We start from the raw sequence: 15,573 nt of genomic DNA, 5'->3' as shown, positions 1-15,573 counted from the left end.
TCATCCTCCACCACTCGCCACCTCTCTCTCCCTCTGTGCCTCTCATCCCAGGGGTCAGCTCACTTTGGGTCAACGAAGGTGCCATCTTCCCTCCCACTAATGGGCATTGGCCTATGTCAACCCCCATTTGGATCCTCTACCCCCCCTAAACCCCAAGCCTCCTTGGTCTTTGGATCCCATCTGAGCTGCCACTTCTGCATGAATGCTTGGCCTGAAACTTCAGACCATGCCTTGGCCCACTGTCATCCTTCTTGGAGCACTGGGCTCCGCTCCTACATGGCATTTCTAATCCACTTGAAATTTCTTATGTATTTCTGAGCTGCCTCACTTTTCCCACTATATTGTATGACTCATTGTTTGGTTTTTGCTCACCTATTCATCCCCAAAATATAGCTCAATAATGGCACATGGCAGACCCTTGAGAAAGTGAATAAATGGTCCTCAGTCTTGTAGATCTAAAGAACCAGCAGAGATGAGTGGATACCTGTGACATAGGGCAGGAGCTGGTAAGCACTTGGTGCAAGGAGGCAGGACAGCAACTCACAGATAAAATGCTAGCACTGCCTGTGCTCCTGGTAGATTTCTCATATATTGTTCCCCATATAGGATTGAAAGGTGAGAAATCCCAAGAAACCAAAGAAATTCCTGATGCTCTTTATGACCTGAAAGTGGAAAGCACCTGAAAGAGAGTTAATGAATTATAATTAGAAAAACATAAACAGCATAAAAGTAAGAGAAATCTGAGAAGTTCTAACACTGGGATCTTAATCTACACACACACACACACAAAAAAAAAAAATACACAAGGGACCAAGAATATGTGAGCAAATAAATTCAATGTAGTATTTTTTGTTATATGTATATATGTGTATGAAGCTAGAAGGCTGTCAATAGATTGCTTGGGTGCATTGGTCCATCTGTAGTGTAAATATCTTCAGGCATTAAAAACAATAAGTTTAATCTACGGGTACTAATGTGGAAGTATGTTCGTAATATTTGTTTAATGAAAACAGCTATTTGCATGATCACGTGATTAGAATGAATGACATTTCTTAAAGCATGTATATATATACAAGTATCTGTGAAGACATATGTGTACATTCTAATGTGCACACCAGGGAAAAGGTAAAATGATGCACAACTATTAATAGTGGGCTTATTCTTAGAAATAGGGTTGAGGAATGGGACTTTTCACTTTTTTTTCCAATTATATTTGAATTTTATAATGAACAAAGAAGTAATAACAGATTGATGTAGAAAATGTCATAGGAACCCTACAAAGGGGAAAAATGAGGATAAAGCCATAATCTATGCTAGTGGTTCTCAATTGAGGCTATTTTGCCCCCCAAAGGACATTAAGCAAAGTCTGGAGACATTTTTGGCTGTGACACTGGAGGATGTGCTGGGTGCCAACGGCATCTGGTGGGTAGAGGCCAGGGATCCTGCTAAATATTCTACAATGCACAGGAAAAGCCCCACAACAAAGAATTATCTGACCCAAAATGTCAGCAGTGCCAAGGCTGAGAAACCCGGCTCTATGCTGGCTCCTGCTCTTCCTATTCTTGTAGTTTCTAGAGGATTGAATCTTCTGTTGTGACAGCAAGGGGTGTGGAGAATTAGCAAGGTAAAAAGCTGCTGGGGCTGCAGCACCCAGATTGCACAGGAAAGCTGTCAGGATAGTAGATCTACTTCCCCCTGGCCAGGTTGACTTTTTAGCAGCCAGGTAGAACCGGTAAGGAACTGCACTGGGGGTTCATGAATATTTAATTTAATTGCAGTATCTAAGAAGTTTACCAAATGTGGGTGTCACATAATCCTCTGAATTTACCTCTTAAGCCTTTTCATATGCTTTCTTTTCTAGTTAATTCTCAAACTCAACCTCAAGTTGGAGCTGGACAGATCCATAAGGTTTCAATCTCATCCTGGTTCATTTCATCAGCATAACTGGAGTGTGAGTGAGAGAGGAGCCTACAAATCTTGGCTTTACTCAACTTAAATCTTGGACTCACCTAGACTCACCTTAAATCTTGGCTTTACTTGATCAGATTTTGGCTATTTCCTTGGCTCACCCAAGTCTCGTGGTCCAAGATATGAACATGTCAAACTCCCTCCTCTTGGGCTTTTTTGTTTCTCTTAAGTTCTTGCTGTATGAAACACACTTTGTGCAGATTTTCCTGCATTAACTTATTCCATTTCCATTATTAAAGGATAAAGTAGAAATACCCTGAAACATAATGAACTTCTTAATTATGCCTTTGTAAACCCTTGAACCAAATGCATATTATAGACTTTTTATTAGCCTGATATATTTCCACACTATAATATAAGAGATTTCCCCTTCCTAAGTTGGATGGCTGTTTAATATATTCTAAGTAATTTAGGGAAATTGTTTTCCACCAAAACTCAGGGACGTGGAAGGTGTCCTCAAATGAAATGGGGTTAAGTATTATATAGTACAAAGATAACTTCGAATCCAGTTCCATTATTCATCACTCATCCTTTTCATTCATCTCATGGGTTTGAGAAGAGCTGGTTCTCTGGGTAATATTTGCACTCCATTTCCACATCTTTGGGGAGAAGAGACAGTGAGGAAAACAGTGCCCAGAACTGGGGGAACTTATTTTCATCCCCAGGCCCAGGGCACATCACTTTTTCAGTTAGGGGATGCGGAAAAGCAAAGCCCCTGCTTCCAAAGGACCCAGTGCTTTCTAAAACGGGGTGGAACAAAATTGCTGTTGTAAAAATGGGAAGATGTCACTAATGGGAATATACTGAATGGTGTCACTAATTAAATAAGGCACTTTGGAATAATTGACAGCCTGCACTTAAGAATATAATTGCATATTAATCAACCATTTGCAGAAAAACTCATTGCTATTTATTATGTGAAGATTAAACTTTTTCCTGATATTTCAAAGCCAGGGATTCAACTGTGTTTCTAAATTCATCTCCAAAAATGAAAATACTGTATTTGTGTTAGGATGCTAAGTGAATAAATAAGGAGAGATTTCTGAGGGGAACAACACAGTGGGATTTATCTTGAAAAGAGCAATTGCAGACATATGTCATATGTCATTACCAGAGACTTGGTGACAGTATTATTCATTATGTGGTTTCTGAGTGCTCTAAATTAGAGAAATGGATTATTGGAAGTGGATGATTTCCCCAGATTGCTACTTAATAGTGACTAAAGGGTCTGTATTACTCATATTTGCAATGAAAATGATGCCAAAACCCAGCAGTGGCTGACTAAAATTAAATGTAAGGCCTGTTGGGCATTATCTTGAAATGCTGCCTAATTGCATGCCTCTTGCTCAGTATAAATGTCCTGGGGTCTCAGAGGTTGGGGTGCTTGCAGCATTGCAGAAGAAAGTGAAGGATCCCAAGTTATTTACCTCTTGCCATGTTTCTTCCTACTTTCTTGCTGCCATATATGCCAACTAAAAATATGTTTCCACATTTGTCCTTTTCCACTACTGACCATGTCTATCTTTATGTCTTCCTGTAACTGTTCTTCTTTCTTCAGCTGCCAGGCTTCCCCTCTAAAACTTTTTCATTCATTTATTCATCAAGTAGAGTCCAAATCATGTGTCAGGAGCTGTACTTGACCCTTATTGTGGAGTGACGAGCAAACTAGTGTCCTGTCCCCAAGGGGCTTTCAAACCCTAGGAAGGCAGATACCAAACGCAGAGCCACACAAATATTTAAACGATTCCTTGTTACCTCCTTAATATCATCACCTGCCACTTTCTTACTCAATATGTTCCAGCCACACTGACATTCTTTCTCTTATTTGAATATGACCAGCTCTTTTCTACCTCAGGGCCTTTGTACTCACACCTCTTTCCCCGGAAGGCTCATCCCATGTCTATCTCCTACTCTTCCTCCAAGAGTTGCCTTTACCTTCACCTTAGAGAGCCCTTTCCTGACCACCACTTTTGGACAGCTCCCTGTCCAGTTACTCCATCCTTCAGTTGCCCTGTTTACTTGCCCATCACACTTACACATCTGTCAGTATCTTTTTATTATTTGTGTGTTGTCTCTCTCCCTCACCAGATGGAGAAGGAATACTGCCTTGCTTGTGTTGAACCGTCAGCACCTAGAATGGAGTAGGTGCTCAATAAGCATTTGTTGTGAAGGGAGGGAGTTGCCAGCCATGAGAAGCATAATGGAAGAAACACACCTGATGTTATGGAATATTATAACAGAGAGACTTTAATTACATTGAGGGCACAGGGAAGACCTCTGTGAAGGATTGATGTTTAAGTTGCAATTAGGTAGTAAGAGAGTGGCAGTAGAAATGATCCAGAAGAGGAAACAGCATGGACACAGCCTGAGGAGGGAAGGAGCTTGGCAAGGTGATGGACTGATGGGAGACAGTATGCCTGAAGCCCAGTGAGGGAGGCAAGTGATGTATGTGACTGGAGAAGACAGACTTGGGGGTCATAGGTGAGCTTGGACTATATCATAAGCACAACGGGAACTGTCAAAGGAACTTACAGAATTGAGGTGATACAACCCAATACTTATTATAATATCTCTTTGGCTATTGTGAGAAGACATGGTTGGGAGGGGAAGACTAAAAAGGTGCCTAGAAGATTGGTTGACAAAGAGCAGGAACTCATCACTACTTGTGAAATGAATGAACTAATGGACAGGGGAGAACAGTTAAGAGGCAATTTGTTCTTCAAAGAAACTTTGCTGAATTTTAATTTATTTTTTGTTTGTTTGGGACTTTGAAGAAAGGGAAAGAGAATATTGTCCCCCACAATTTTACACAACATCCAAAGTCAGGCATCCACTTTCCTTATGACTCTGCCAGGAACATGTAGTAACAAACCACTCATTTTAAGTCTGACTCCCAGAGTCACTCTTTTTAAAAAAATTTTTTTAACTGTATAATATTATATATATACAAAGCAAAGAAAGAAAAAAGTAATAATTTTCAAAGCACACTTCAACAAGTAGTTACAAAACAGATCCCAGAATTTGCCATGGGCTATCATACCATCATCTCAGATTTTTCCTTCTAGATGCTCTAAAACACTGGGGGCTAGAAGAAATATTAATATAGTGATTCAGCAGCCATACTCACTTGTTAAATCCCATTTTCTCTGTTATACTTCTTCCTTCTCCTTTAATCCTTCCAATCTATAGGGATTCTTTGGGCAATGCCTGTTTTGAATTTTTCATGTTGAGAAGAGGCATCCACACTAAAGAATGAGGGGATGAGATTAATTGATAATTCTAAAGAGGCTGGTCCCTCCAGGTTTCAGGATTTATCTGACCCAGAAACCCTCCAGGAATTATATGTTCCAGGAAGGCAAACTGACTTCATGAAACCTTTAGAGTCCCAGAGTCCCTCTTAAAGGTTTTCTCTGTCTCTGGGGCTTTGTCCACCTGGAAGCCAAAGTTCATTTTGGTCAGTTAACTTCAAAAGCCCTAACTCATGTCAAAATGTGTCCATCGGTGAGCCTTATGGCCTGACCTCCACAGACACAGCCTGTTGTGGTGGATGACATTCTTAACCTTCCTGAATCTCAAAGCCCAGAGCTAACCCTGTTGTCGGTGTCACTCTTCCATGTATTATTTCCCCACTCAGGACAGGAGAAGAGGCAGGGGCTCCCGTTATGGCTCCCAAAGCTCAGTGGCTCAACATAGTTCCAGTTTAGGTCTCCTAACAGAGACCTCAAAATGGGTATTCCTGATGGATAGCTTACTCTGCTCTACCAAGAGACGCAGGAACCCTGGCTCTTCCCCTTTGTGGCTCTGCTGCCATCGTGGCTGCCCAAAGCAGGTCGGGTCCTTTATAATGACCCGAGCCTGCCACGCCTTCGAGCGGCACCTCCCCTCCCATTGGCCAGAAAGCAGTCACATGTCCATGCCCAGCCGCAAGGAGCGCTGGGAAATGCAGTCTGGCTCAGTTCCTGGAGGAAGAAGAAATAGTGGGCTGATGGCTGTCTGCAGAACCCGCGCCGTACAAATGTGGAATAGCCGCGAGGTCCTTTTCTACCATTTACAGCGTTGGATAGCTAAACCAGTTTACTGGGTAGAACATTACTGAAGATTTTAGGCATTTTTTTTTTTTTTTTTTTTAATTCTCACCAGAAGAAAAGTTGTTCCAAGTTCTACCTTCCCATCTGCTCCTTTGAGACTGTTGTGCAAACAATGGGATAGTTAAGGTTTCTCAGCTATCCAGCTGAATTAAGCTGCAGAAAGAAAGGAGCCTTTGAAGTTAGGAAGTAAAACACACAGTAGCAGAAGCCACCAGAAACCTCAGAGGGTTTTACCCTTGTTTTGTCACAGCTCGCAACACACTCCTGCTTTGTTTGGGGATTCTGCTTAACTCCTTTCCGAGGCATATTGACTTCGGTATCACTTAAAACCTTCTTTCTAGGTGAGTTAGCCTGGGGTGCGATCAGAATGTGACCTACAAGCAACAACCTTCTGCGCCGGGGGAAATCAGTGCATCTTTCAAGACTCGGCTCAAGTGCTATGTAGTCCACGAAGTTCTTCCATGTTTTCACAACAGATCGTTTCTTTCTTGAGCCCCTGATTTACCCTGTGTAGCCCCCGTCTTTGCTCCTGTACTACTGTAATGCAGTTCTTTTTGTTTGTTTGCTTATGAAACATATAATGCCAGTTCAAGGCAACGCGTTTCAAAATTTCAGATTTTTTTTTAAAGCAAATAAAAATCATGTGTGATTCCACTCTGCAGAGCATGTGGGTTGCTGGTGTCTGTCATTAGATTGGAGCATGCCAAATGCAAGGTTCATGCCTTCATCACTGAATCCCCCTGCCTGAGCCTGCCATACATGAGACTCTCCAAAATAATAGAAAGACGCACACATGGCTCCTCACAGATGAGTCCACTTACCTGTACTCATTTTAGAGCAAGTCCAGTACAAAGTAAGAATAACTGTTATAAATAATATATGTGGGGTAGCATCAACCAAAGCAGTGCTGAAGTTGGAATTCCGTAGTTTGCAAACTGTACAGTTTTAAAGTTCATTGTTCTCTATAAAAGTCAGGTTAAGCCTACATTAGGTACCATACAGTCTATCCATGTCAGTGCTTTACATCTTGCTCGCACATTTGTGCCACAGGTCTCTACTATGATCCTAGACCCAGACAGTTTTTGTTTTGTAGTTAAACCCCAGGCAATGAGTCTGCAGGCAAACAGGGCTGGAGGACTGCTCTGTGACCCTCTGTGCTGGTAGACCCTACCCCCCCTCCAACCAAGTTTCTTCTGAGTGACCAGAAAAGAGAGAAGAACTAGATTTGGGTGAGCACAGGTCATGGCTACCCAAGTAACCATGGCTTATGAGACCCTAGTTAATTAGTTGACAGGAGAACAAAAATGTCTGAGAAGGTGAGCACTGGACCCCCACTGCCTGGGTCTGAGAACTATTTGTGTAACTTTGGGCAAGTCAGCATCACCTAATCTCTGTAAACCTCTCTTGCCGAGTTGAAAAATGGGAATGATAATAATTCTAATTAAATAACACACTGATTACTATACCTGGGCATTGTGGAGCCTCACTAAACATTAGTTATATTTAAATGTCCATTGATATTTGTAATAGTCACCATTATTATAACCTAATATTAATAGTAGGTTTAAGTTTTAGCAATTACATAATTTTATTATTGCTAATAATTGTTATTAACACATTTTCTTAGCCCACCCAGTGTTCTTATTTGGAGGCACACACATATGTCTAACTCAAAGGGGTATGCCTGAAGACTCCACGCTCAATTTTTCAAGGTGTGCTAATTAAACTCTGAATTAAAATTGTACGGAGAATCCATGTGGTCCTAAAAGAAGTGTTCTTTACTGAACACCATGCAAGGCAGTGCTCCTTATTTATTTTTTTAAGAAAAATTGAGGGGTCACCTCACCTTGACAATGATTATAGCATGCGCCACCATTAGCCTCAGTGGCTCGGTCACCAGAGAAGGGCTGATGTGGCATTCTCCCCGGCACAGCTGCCAAAACACCGACAGACTCAATAACTGTCCTGAAATTTAACATGCCCCTGCTGTCTGCTGAACAGCTCTGGGCACAAACAGGGTTCTTTTATTACGGACAGAAAGGCCAAGTGAAATTTTAATCAGACAGACAAGGAGGGTATCTGAGAACATCGAAATGCCAGCTCTGATGTTATTTCTACGATATTGAACTTGTCTTTTCTGGGACTTTTTAGCTATTTCAATTAGCTGCAAGACACAGCCTGTGTTTTTGCAAACTCTCCTCTTTTTAATTAAGCTGCTGTTCTCTGGGATATTAGAAGGCACCCAGTTCCTCTTGTAATATGCGAACTGTCGAGGAGAAAATTAAGCAGTTGAAACATTTGAATTTAGAAAGGGCATGGTTATCCCAGTTCTTGGAGTCAGACTTAAAGATATAGCATGGTTTTTATGGATATTTTGGGCATTTTCCTTCCTTCCATCCCCGTTTCTAGATTTCTCAGCCTTCAAATTTTATAATTAATATGTTTGCTTTACTGCATGCTTAGGCTGATTTTTTTCTTCTTTTAAATTTTTAAAAAATTATGTAATATTCAATATAAACAAAAAATATATACATAACAAATATTGACATTGGGAAATAAAGTAAAACAAAAAATCCATAACCATCCAAGTTAAAAATGAAAGCACTTATCAATACTATTCAAACGACTATTAAAATGTCCTATGGCGTGTTTATTTTTCATAAAAAATAGGTCAGTTAAACCCTGGCCTCGCCGGCCTTGGGGAGTGGTTCCATCATGCCACCACAGAAAGAACAGTTGGCTTTTGCAGAATGACCCACTTCCTGGAATGACTTTAAATGAAAAGAGCAATCAAAATCAAATTATACAGTAGACCATAGATACGGAACATGCATCTGGTATCTTATAGGAAGAGGACATTTTCCAACCTCTAAGTTTAATGGTCACGACTCTTTCAACTCTCCTTGGATCGTGTTTGCTGGTGAAAATATCCCTCTTTATTCTTGTGTTCATAGTGACTGTGCTATCAGTTTATCCATTCTAATGGAAGTCTTGTGTGCAGAGCTCTCAGTCCACTCACTGTGTCTTAGTGTAATTAGCATGCTTTCCAATTGCAAGGAAAAGGAAGTGACCACCCAGCAATTATTGGTTTATGCTCAAATAAGAATCCAAACGAAACAAAATGGTGTCATGAAGATACTTGTTGACACATTCACAGAAGATAGTCCTACTGAGAAGATGAACACTTTGATCATTCAGTCTTTGAACTTTAACCTTTGACTGGAAGTGACCTTTAGGCAATGAAGACTCATTCATTTTAATGCATTTTTACTACTGTGCATTCTGGGTGTGTGTTGACCCCTTCTTCATTCCAGGCAAGTGACATGCTTTCATTAGTCATATAGTATTCGTGTAGGTGTCATTAAATGTCAAATATAGTTCCATTTATTTTTATTTTTTTAGATTTTGAAAAAGTTCCAGGTCCTCACATATTGTACAATAACAATAACTTCCTTGGAGGTTTGGGGATATTCATTGCCCACAATGGACATTGTACCAGGAAATGTTTTCGTTAACTCCTGCCACCAAATGATTCATGCATTATGGGGTCTATGAAATAAACTTATCACTTTTTTTTTTATTAATTAAAAAAAAATTAACAAAACATTTAGAAATCATTCCATTCTACATATATAAGCAGTAATTCTTAATATCATCACATAGTTGCATATTCATCATTTCTTAGTACATTTGCATCGATTTAGAAAAAGAAATAAAAAGACAACAGAATAAGAAATAAAACGATAATAGAGAGAGAAAAGAAAAAAAAAAACAAAAAAAAAACCCCAAAAAAACCTATGCCTCACATGCAGCTTCATTCAATGTTTTAACATAATTACATTACAATTAGGTAGTATTGTGCTGTCCATTTCTGAGTTTTTGTATCCAGTCCTGTTGCACAGTCTGTATCCCTTCAGCTCCAATCACCCATTATCTTACCCTATTTCTATCTCCTGATGGTATCTGTTACCTATGACATATTCCAAGTTTATTCACTAATGTCGGTTCATATCAGTGAGACCATACAGTATTTGTCCTTTAGTTTTTGGCTAGTCTCACTCGGCATAATGTTCTCTAGGTCCATCCATGTTATTACATGCTTCATAAGTTTATTCTGTCTTAGAGCTGCATAATATTCCATCGTATGTATATACCACAGTTTGTTTAGCCACTCGTCTGTTGATGGACATTTTGGCTGTTTCCATCTCTTTGCAATTGTAAATAATGCTGCTATAAACATTGGTGTGCAAATGTCCGTTTGTGTCTTTGGCCTTAAGTCCTCTGAGTAGATACCTAGCAATGGTATTGCTGGGTCATATGGCAATTCTATATTCAGCTTTTTGAGGAACTGCCAAACTGCCTTCCACAGTGGTTGCACCATTTGACATTCCCACCAACAGTGGATAAGTGTGCCTCTTTCTCCACATCCTCTCCAGCACTTGTCATTTTCTGTTCTGTTGATAATGGCCATTCTGGTGGGTGTGAGATGATATCTCATTGTAGTTTTGATTTGCATTTCTCTAATGGCCAGGGACATTGAGCATCTCTTCATGTACCTTTTGGCCATTTGTATTTCCTCTTCTGAGAAGTGTCTGTTCAAGTCTTTCCCATTTTGTAAGTGGATTGGCTGTCTTTTTGTTGTTGAGTTGAACAATCTCTTTATAAATTCTGGATACTAGACCTTTATCTGATGTGTTGTTTCCAAATATCGTCTCCCATTGTGTAGGCTGTCTTTCTACTTTCTTGATGAAGTTCTTTGATGCACAAAAGTGTTTAATTTTGAGGAGCTCCCATTTCTTTCTTTCTTTCTTCATTGCTCTTGCTTTAGGTGTAAGGTCCATAAAACCGCCTCCAATTATAAGATTCATAAGATATCTCCCTACATTTTCCTCTAACTGTTTGTGGTCTTAGACCTAATGCTTAGATCTTTGATCCATTTTGAGTTAACTTTTGTATAGGGTGTGAGATACGGGTCTTCTTTCATTCTTTTGCATATGGATATCCAGTTCTTTAGGCACCATTTATTGAAGAGACTGTTCTGTCCCAGGTAAGTTGGCTTGACTGCCTTATCAAAGATCAAATGTCCATAGATGAGAGGGTCTATATCTGAGCACTCTATTCGATTCCATTGGTCTATACATCTATCTTTATGCCAGTACCGTGCTGTTTTGACCACTGTGGCTTTATAATATGCCTTAAAGTCAGGCAGCGTGAGACCCCCAGCTTCGTTTTTTTTTTTCCTCAAGATACTTTTAGCAATTTGGGGCACCCTGCACTTCCAGATAAATTTGCTTATTGGTTTTTCTGTTTCTGAAAAATAAGTTGTTGGGATTTTGATTGGTATTGCGTTGAATCTGTAAATCAATTAAGGTAGAATTGACATCTTAACTACATTTAGTCTTCCAATCCATGAACACGGTATACCCTTCCATCTATTTAGGTCTTCTGTGATTTCTTTTAACAGTTTTTTGTAGTTTTCTTTGTATAGGTCTTTTGTCTCTTTAGTTAAGTTTATTCCTAAGTATTTTATTCTTTTAGTTGCAATTGTAAATGGGATTTGTTTCTTGATTTCCCCCTCAGCTTGTTCATTGCTAGTGTATAGGAACACTACAGATTTTTGAATGTTGATCTTGTAACCTGCTACTTTGCTGTACTGGTTTATTAGCTCTAGTAGTTTTACTGTGGATTTTTCCAGGTTTTCAATGTATAGTATCATATCATCTGCAAACAGTGAGAGTTTTACTTCTTCCTTTCCAATTTTGATGCCTTATATTTCTTTTTCTTGTCTAATTGCTCTGGCTAGAACTTCCAACATGATGTTGAATAACAGTGGTGATAGTGGACATCCTTGTCTTGTTCCTGATCTTAGGGAGAAAGTTTTCAATTTTTCCCCATTGAGGATGATATTAGCTGTGGGTTTTTCATATATTCCCTTTATCATTTTAAGGAAGTTCCCTTATATTCCTATCCTTTGAAGTGTTTTCAACAGGAAAGGATGTTGAATCTTGTCACATGCCTTCTCTGCATCAATTGCGATGATCATGTGATTTTTCTGCTTTGATTTGTTGATATGGTGTATTACATTAATTGATTTTCTTATGTTGAACCATCCTTGCATAACTGGGATCAACCCTACTTGGTCATGATGTATAATTCTTTTAATGTGTTGTTGGATTCGATTTGCTAGAATTGTGTTGAGGATTTTTGCATCTATATTCATTAGAGAGATTGGTCTGTAGTTTTCTTTTTTTTTTTTTTTACATGGGCAGGCACCGGGAATTGAACCCGGGTCCTGTGGCATGGCAGGCAAGCATCCTTGCCTGCTGAGCTACTGTGGCCCACCCTAGTTTTCTTTTTTTTGTAATATCTTTGCCTGGTTTTGGTATGAGGGTGATGTTGGCTTCATAGAATGAATTAGGTAGCTTTCCCTCCACTTCAATTTTTTTGAAGAGTTTGAGCAGCGTTGGTACTAATTCTTTCTGGAATGTTTAGTAGAATTCACATGTGAAGCCGTCTGGTCCTGGACTTTTCTTTTTGGAAAGCTTTTGAATGACTGATTCAATTTCTTTACTTGTGATTGGTTTGTTGAGGTCATCTATTTCTTCTTGAGTCAAAGTTGGTTGTTCATGCCTTTCTAGGAACTTGTCCATTTCATCTACATTGTTGTATTTATTAGCGTAAAGTTGTTCATAGTATCCTGTTATTACCTCCTTTATTTCTGTGAGGTCAGTAGTTATGTCTCCTCTTCCATTTCTGATCTTATTTATTTGCGTCCTCTCTCTTCTTCTTTTTGTCAATCTTGCTAAGGGCTCATCAATCTTATTGATTTTCTCATAGAACCAACTTCTGGTCTTATTGATTTTCTCAATTGTTTTCATGTTCTCAATTTCCTTTATTTCTGCTCGAATCTTTGTTATTTCTTTCCTTTTGCTTGCTTTGGGGTTAGTTTGCTGTTCTTTCTCCAGTTCTTCCAAGTGGACAGTTAATTCCTGCATTTTTGCCTTTTCTTCTTTTCTGATATAGGCATTTAGGGCAATAAATTTCCCTCTTAGCACTGCCTTTGCTGCGTCCCATAGGTTTTGATATGTTGTGTTTTCATTTTCATTCGCCTTGAGATATTTACTAATTTCTCTTGTAATTTCTTCCTTGACCCACTGGTTGTTTAAGAGTGTGTTGTTGAGCCTCCACATATTTGTGAATTTTCTGGCACTCTGCCTATTGTTGATTTCCAACCTCATTCCTTTATGACCTGAGAAAGTGTTGTGTATGATTTCAATCTTTTTTAAATTTGTTGAGACTTGCTTTGTGACCCAGCATATGGTCTATCTTTGAGAATGATCCATGAGCACTTGAGAAAAAGGTGTATCCTGCTGTTGTGGGCTGTAATGTCCTATAAATGTCTGTTAAGTCTAGCTCATTTATTGTAATATTCAAATTCTCTGTTTCTTTATAGATCCTCTGTCTAGATGTTCTGCCCATTGATGAGAGTGGTGAATTGAAGTCTCCAACTATTATGGTAGATGTGTCTATTTCCCTTTTCAATATTTGCAGTGTATTCCTCGCATATTTTGGGGCATTCTGGTTCGGTGCATAAATATTTATGATTGTTATGTCTTCTTATTGAATTGTTCCTTTTATTAGTAGATAGTATCCTTCTTTGTCTTTTTTAACTGTTTTACATTTGAAGTCTAATTTGTTGGATATTAGTATAGCTACTCCTGCTCTTTTCTGGTTGTTATTTGCATGAACTATCTTTTCCCAACCTTTCACTTTCAGCCTATGTTTATCTTTGGGTCTAAGATGTGTTTCCTATAGACAACATATAGAAGGATCCTGTTTTTTTAATCCATTCTGCCAGTCTGTGTCTTTTGATTGGGGAATTCAGTCCATTAACGTTTAGTGTTATTACTGTTTGGGTAATACTTTCCTCTACCATTTTGCCTTTTGTATTATATATATCATATCTAATTTTCCTTCTTTCTACACTCTTCTCCACATCTCTCTCTTCTGTCTTTTCATTTCTGTCTCTAGTGCTCCCTTTAGTATTTCTTGCAGAGCTGGTCTCTTGGTCACAAATTCTCTCAGTGACTTTTTGTCTGAAAATGTTTTAATTTCCCCCTCATTTTTCAAGGACAGTTTTGCTGGATATAGAATTCTTGGTTAGCAGTTTTTCTTTTTTAGTAATTTAAATATATCATCCCACTTGTCTTCTTGCCTTCATGGTTTCTGCTGAGAAATCTACACATAGTCTTATTGGGTTTCCCTTGTATGTGATGGATTGCTGTTCTCTTGCTGCTTTCAAGATCCTCTCTTTCTCTTTGTCCTCTGACATTCTAACTAGTAAGTGTCTTGGAGAACGCCTATTTGGATCTGTTCTCTTTGGGGTGCGCTGCACTTCTTGGATCTGTAGTTTTAGGTCTTTCATAAGAGTTGGGAAATTTTCAGTGATAATTTCTTCCATTAGTTTTTCTCCTCCTTTTCCCTTCTCTTCTCCTTCTGGGACACCCACAACACATATATTTGTGCACTTCATATTATCATTCAATTCCCTGAGCCCCTGCTCAAATTTTTCCATTCTTTTCCCTATAGTTTCTGTTTCTTTTTGGATTTCAGATGTTCCATCCTCCAGTTCACCAATTCTAACCTCTGTCTCTTGAAATCTACCATTATAGGTTTCCATTCTTTTTTTCATCTCTTCTACTGTATCTTTCATTCCCATAAGTTCTGTGATTTGTTTTTTCAGACTTTCCATTTCTTCTTTTTGTTCATCCCTTGCCTTCTTCATGTCCTCCCTCAATTTATTGATTTGGTTTTTGAAGAGGTTTTCCATTTCTGTTCATATATTCAGCATTAGTTGTCTCAGCTCCTGTATCTCATTTGAACTACTGGTTTGTTCCTTTGACTGGGCCATATCTTCAATTTTCCTGGTGTGATTTGTTATTTTTTGCTGGCATCTGGACATTGAATTACCTTACTTAGTTTATTCTGGAGGTTGCTTTCTTATCCTGCCCAGTATGTGGTGCTTGTCTGCCTGCGGGTCCCACCAGCAAAATATGTTGTGGCTCCTTTAACTTTGGAAGGCTCACCCTGCTGGAGGCGTGGTGGAGACAGAGGAAAGGTTGTAGGCTGGTTTTAATGGCTTCAAATTGCGAAACCCTGGGATCTGAATTCCTTGAGAGGGGATTCCACCTGAGTTGCGTTTCACCCCTCCCGTGGGGAAGTTTCAGTTAGTAGACAGCCCTTAAAGCAGCCTGTTTCCACACCCGGGGCAGTTGCAGCCTGTGCAATCCCGGCGCCGAGTTCAGACGCAACCAAGCCTCTGCAGAAACAGCCGCAGAAGTCTCCGCTCCATCCCCTTTCCTCCCTTTCAGTCAGCCCAGTAGGCGACTTCCACCTTGATCGGTTTCGCCTGAACTGGGGGCCCACTTCTAGCAGTCAGAATTTGTTTGTTAATGCCACTGTTGGTGTTTGGTTGGACCCAGTCCCTGCCACTGTTGGAGACTCTTTTCTTTCCCTC

General features: G+C 39.5%; 1 protein-coding gene and 1 long non-coding RNA gene across 3 annotated transcripts in view; both read left to right on the top strand.

Annotated features, from left to right (window-relative positions):
- RBFOX1 (RNA binding fox-1 homolog 1) overlaps positions 1–15,573 on the top strand; it is a 2,222,576-nt gene that overhangs the window by 1,429,129 nt on the left and 777,874 nt on the right. The gene's annotated exons all lie outside the window — the stretch shown is intronic.
- On the top strand, positions 1,070–6,816 carry LOC143667550 (uncharacterized). Its single transcript, XR_013168094.1, has 3 exons — positions 1,070–1,422; positions 1,862–1,951; positions 6,398–6,816. It is a non-coding gene; the product is annotated as an uncharacterized LOC143667550 (long non-coding RNA).

This window comes from Tamandua tetradactyla, chromosome 23 (assembly GCF_023851605.1).
Source record: "Tamandua tetradactyla isolate mTamTet1 chromosome 23, mTamTet1.pri, whole genome shotgun sequence".
Lineage (NCBI taxonomy): Eukaryota > Metazoa > Chordata > Mammalia > Pilosa > Myrmecophagidae > Tamandua > Tamandua tetradactyla.
The sequence above is the reverse complement of the archived record's forward strand: the minus strand, read 5'-3'. Positions and strand labels throughout refer to the sequence as shown.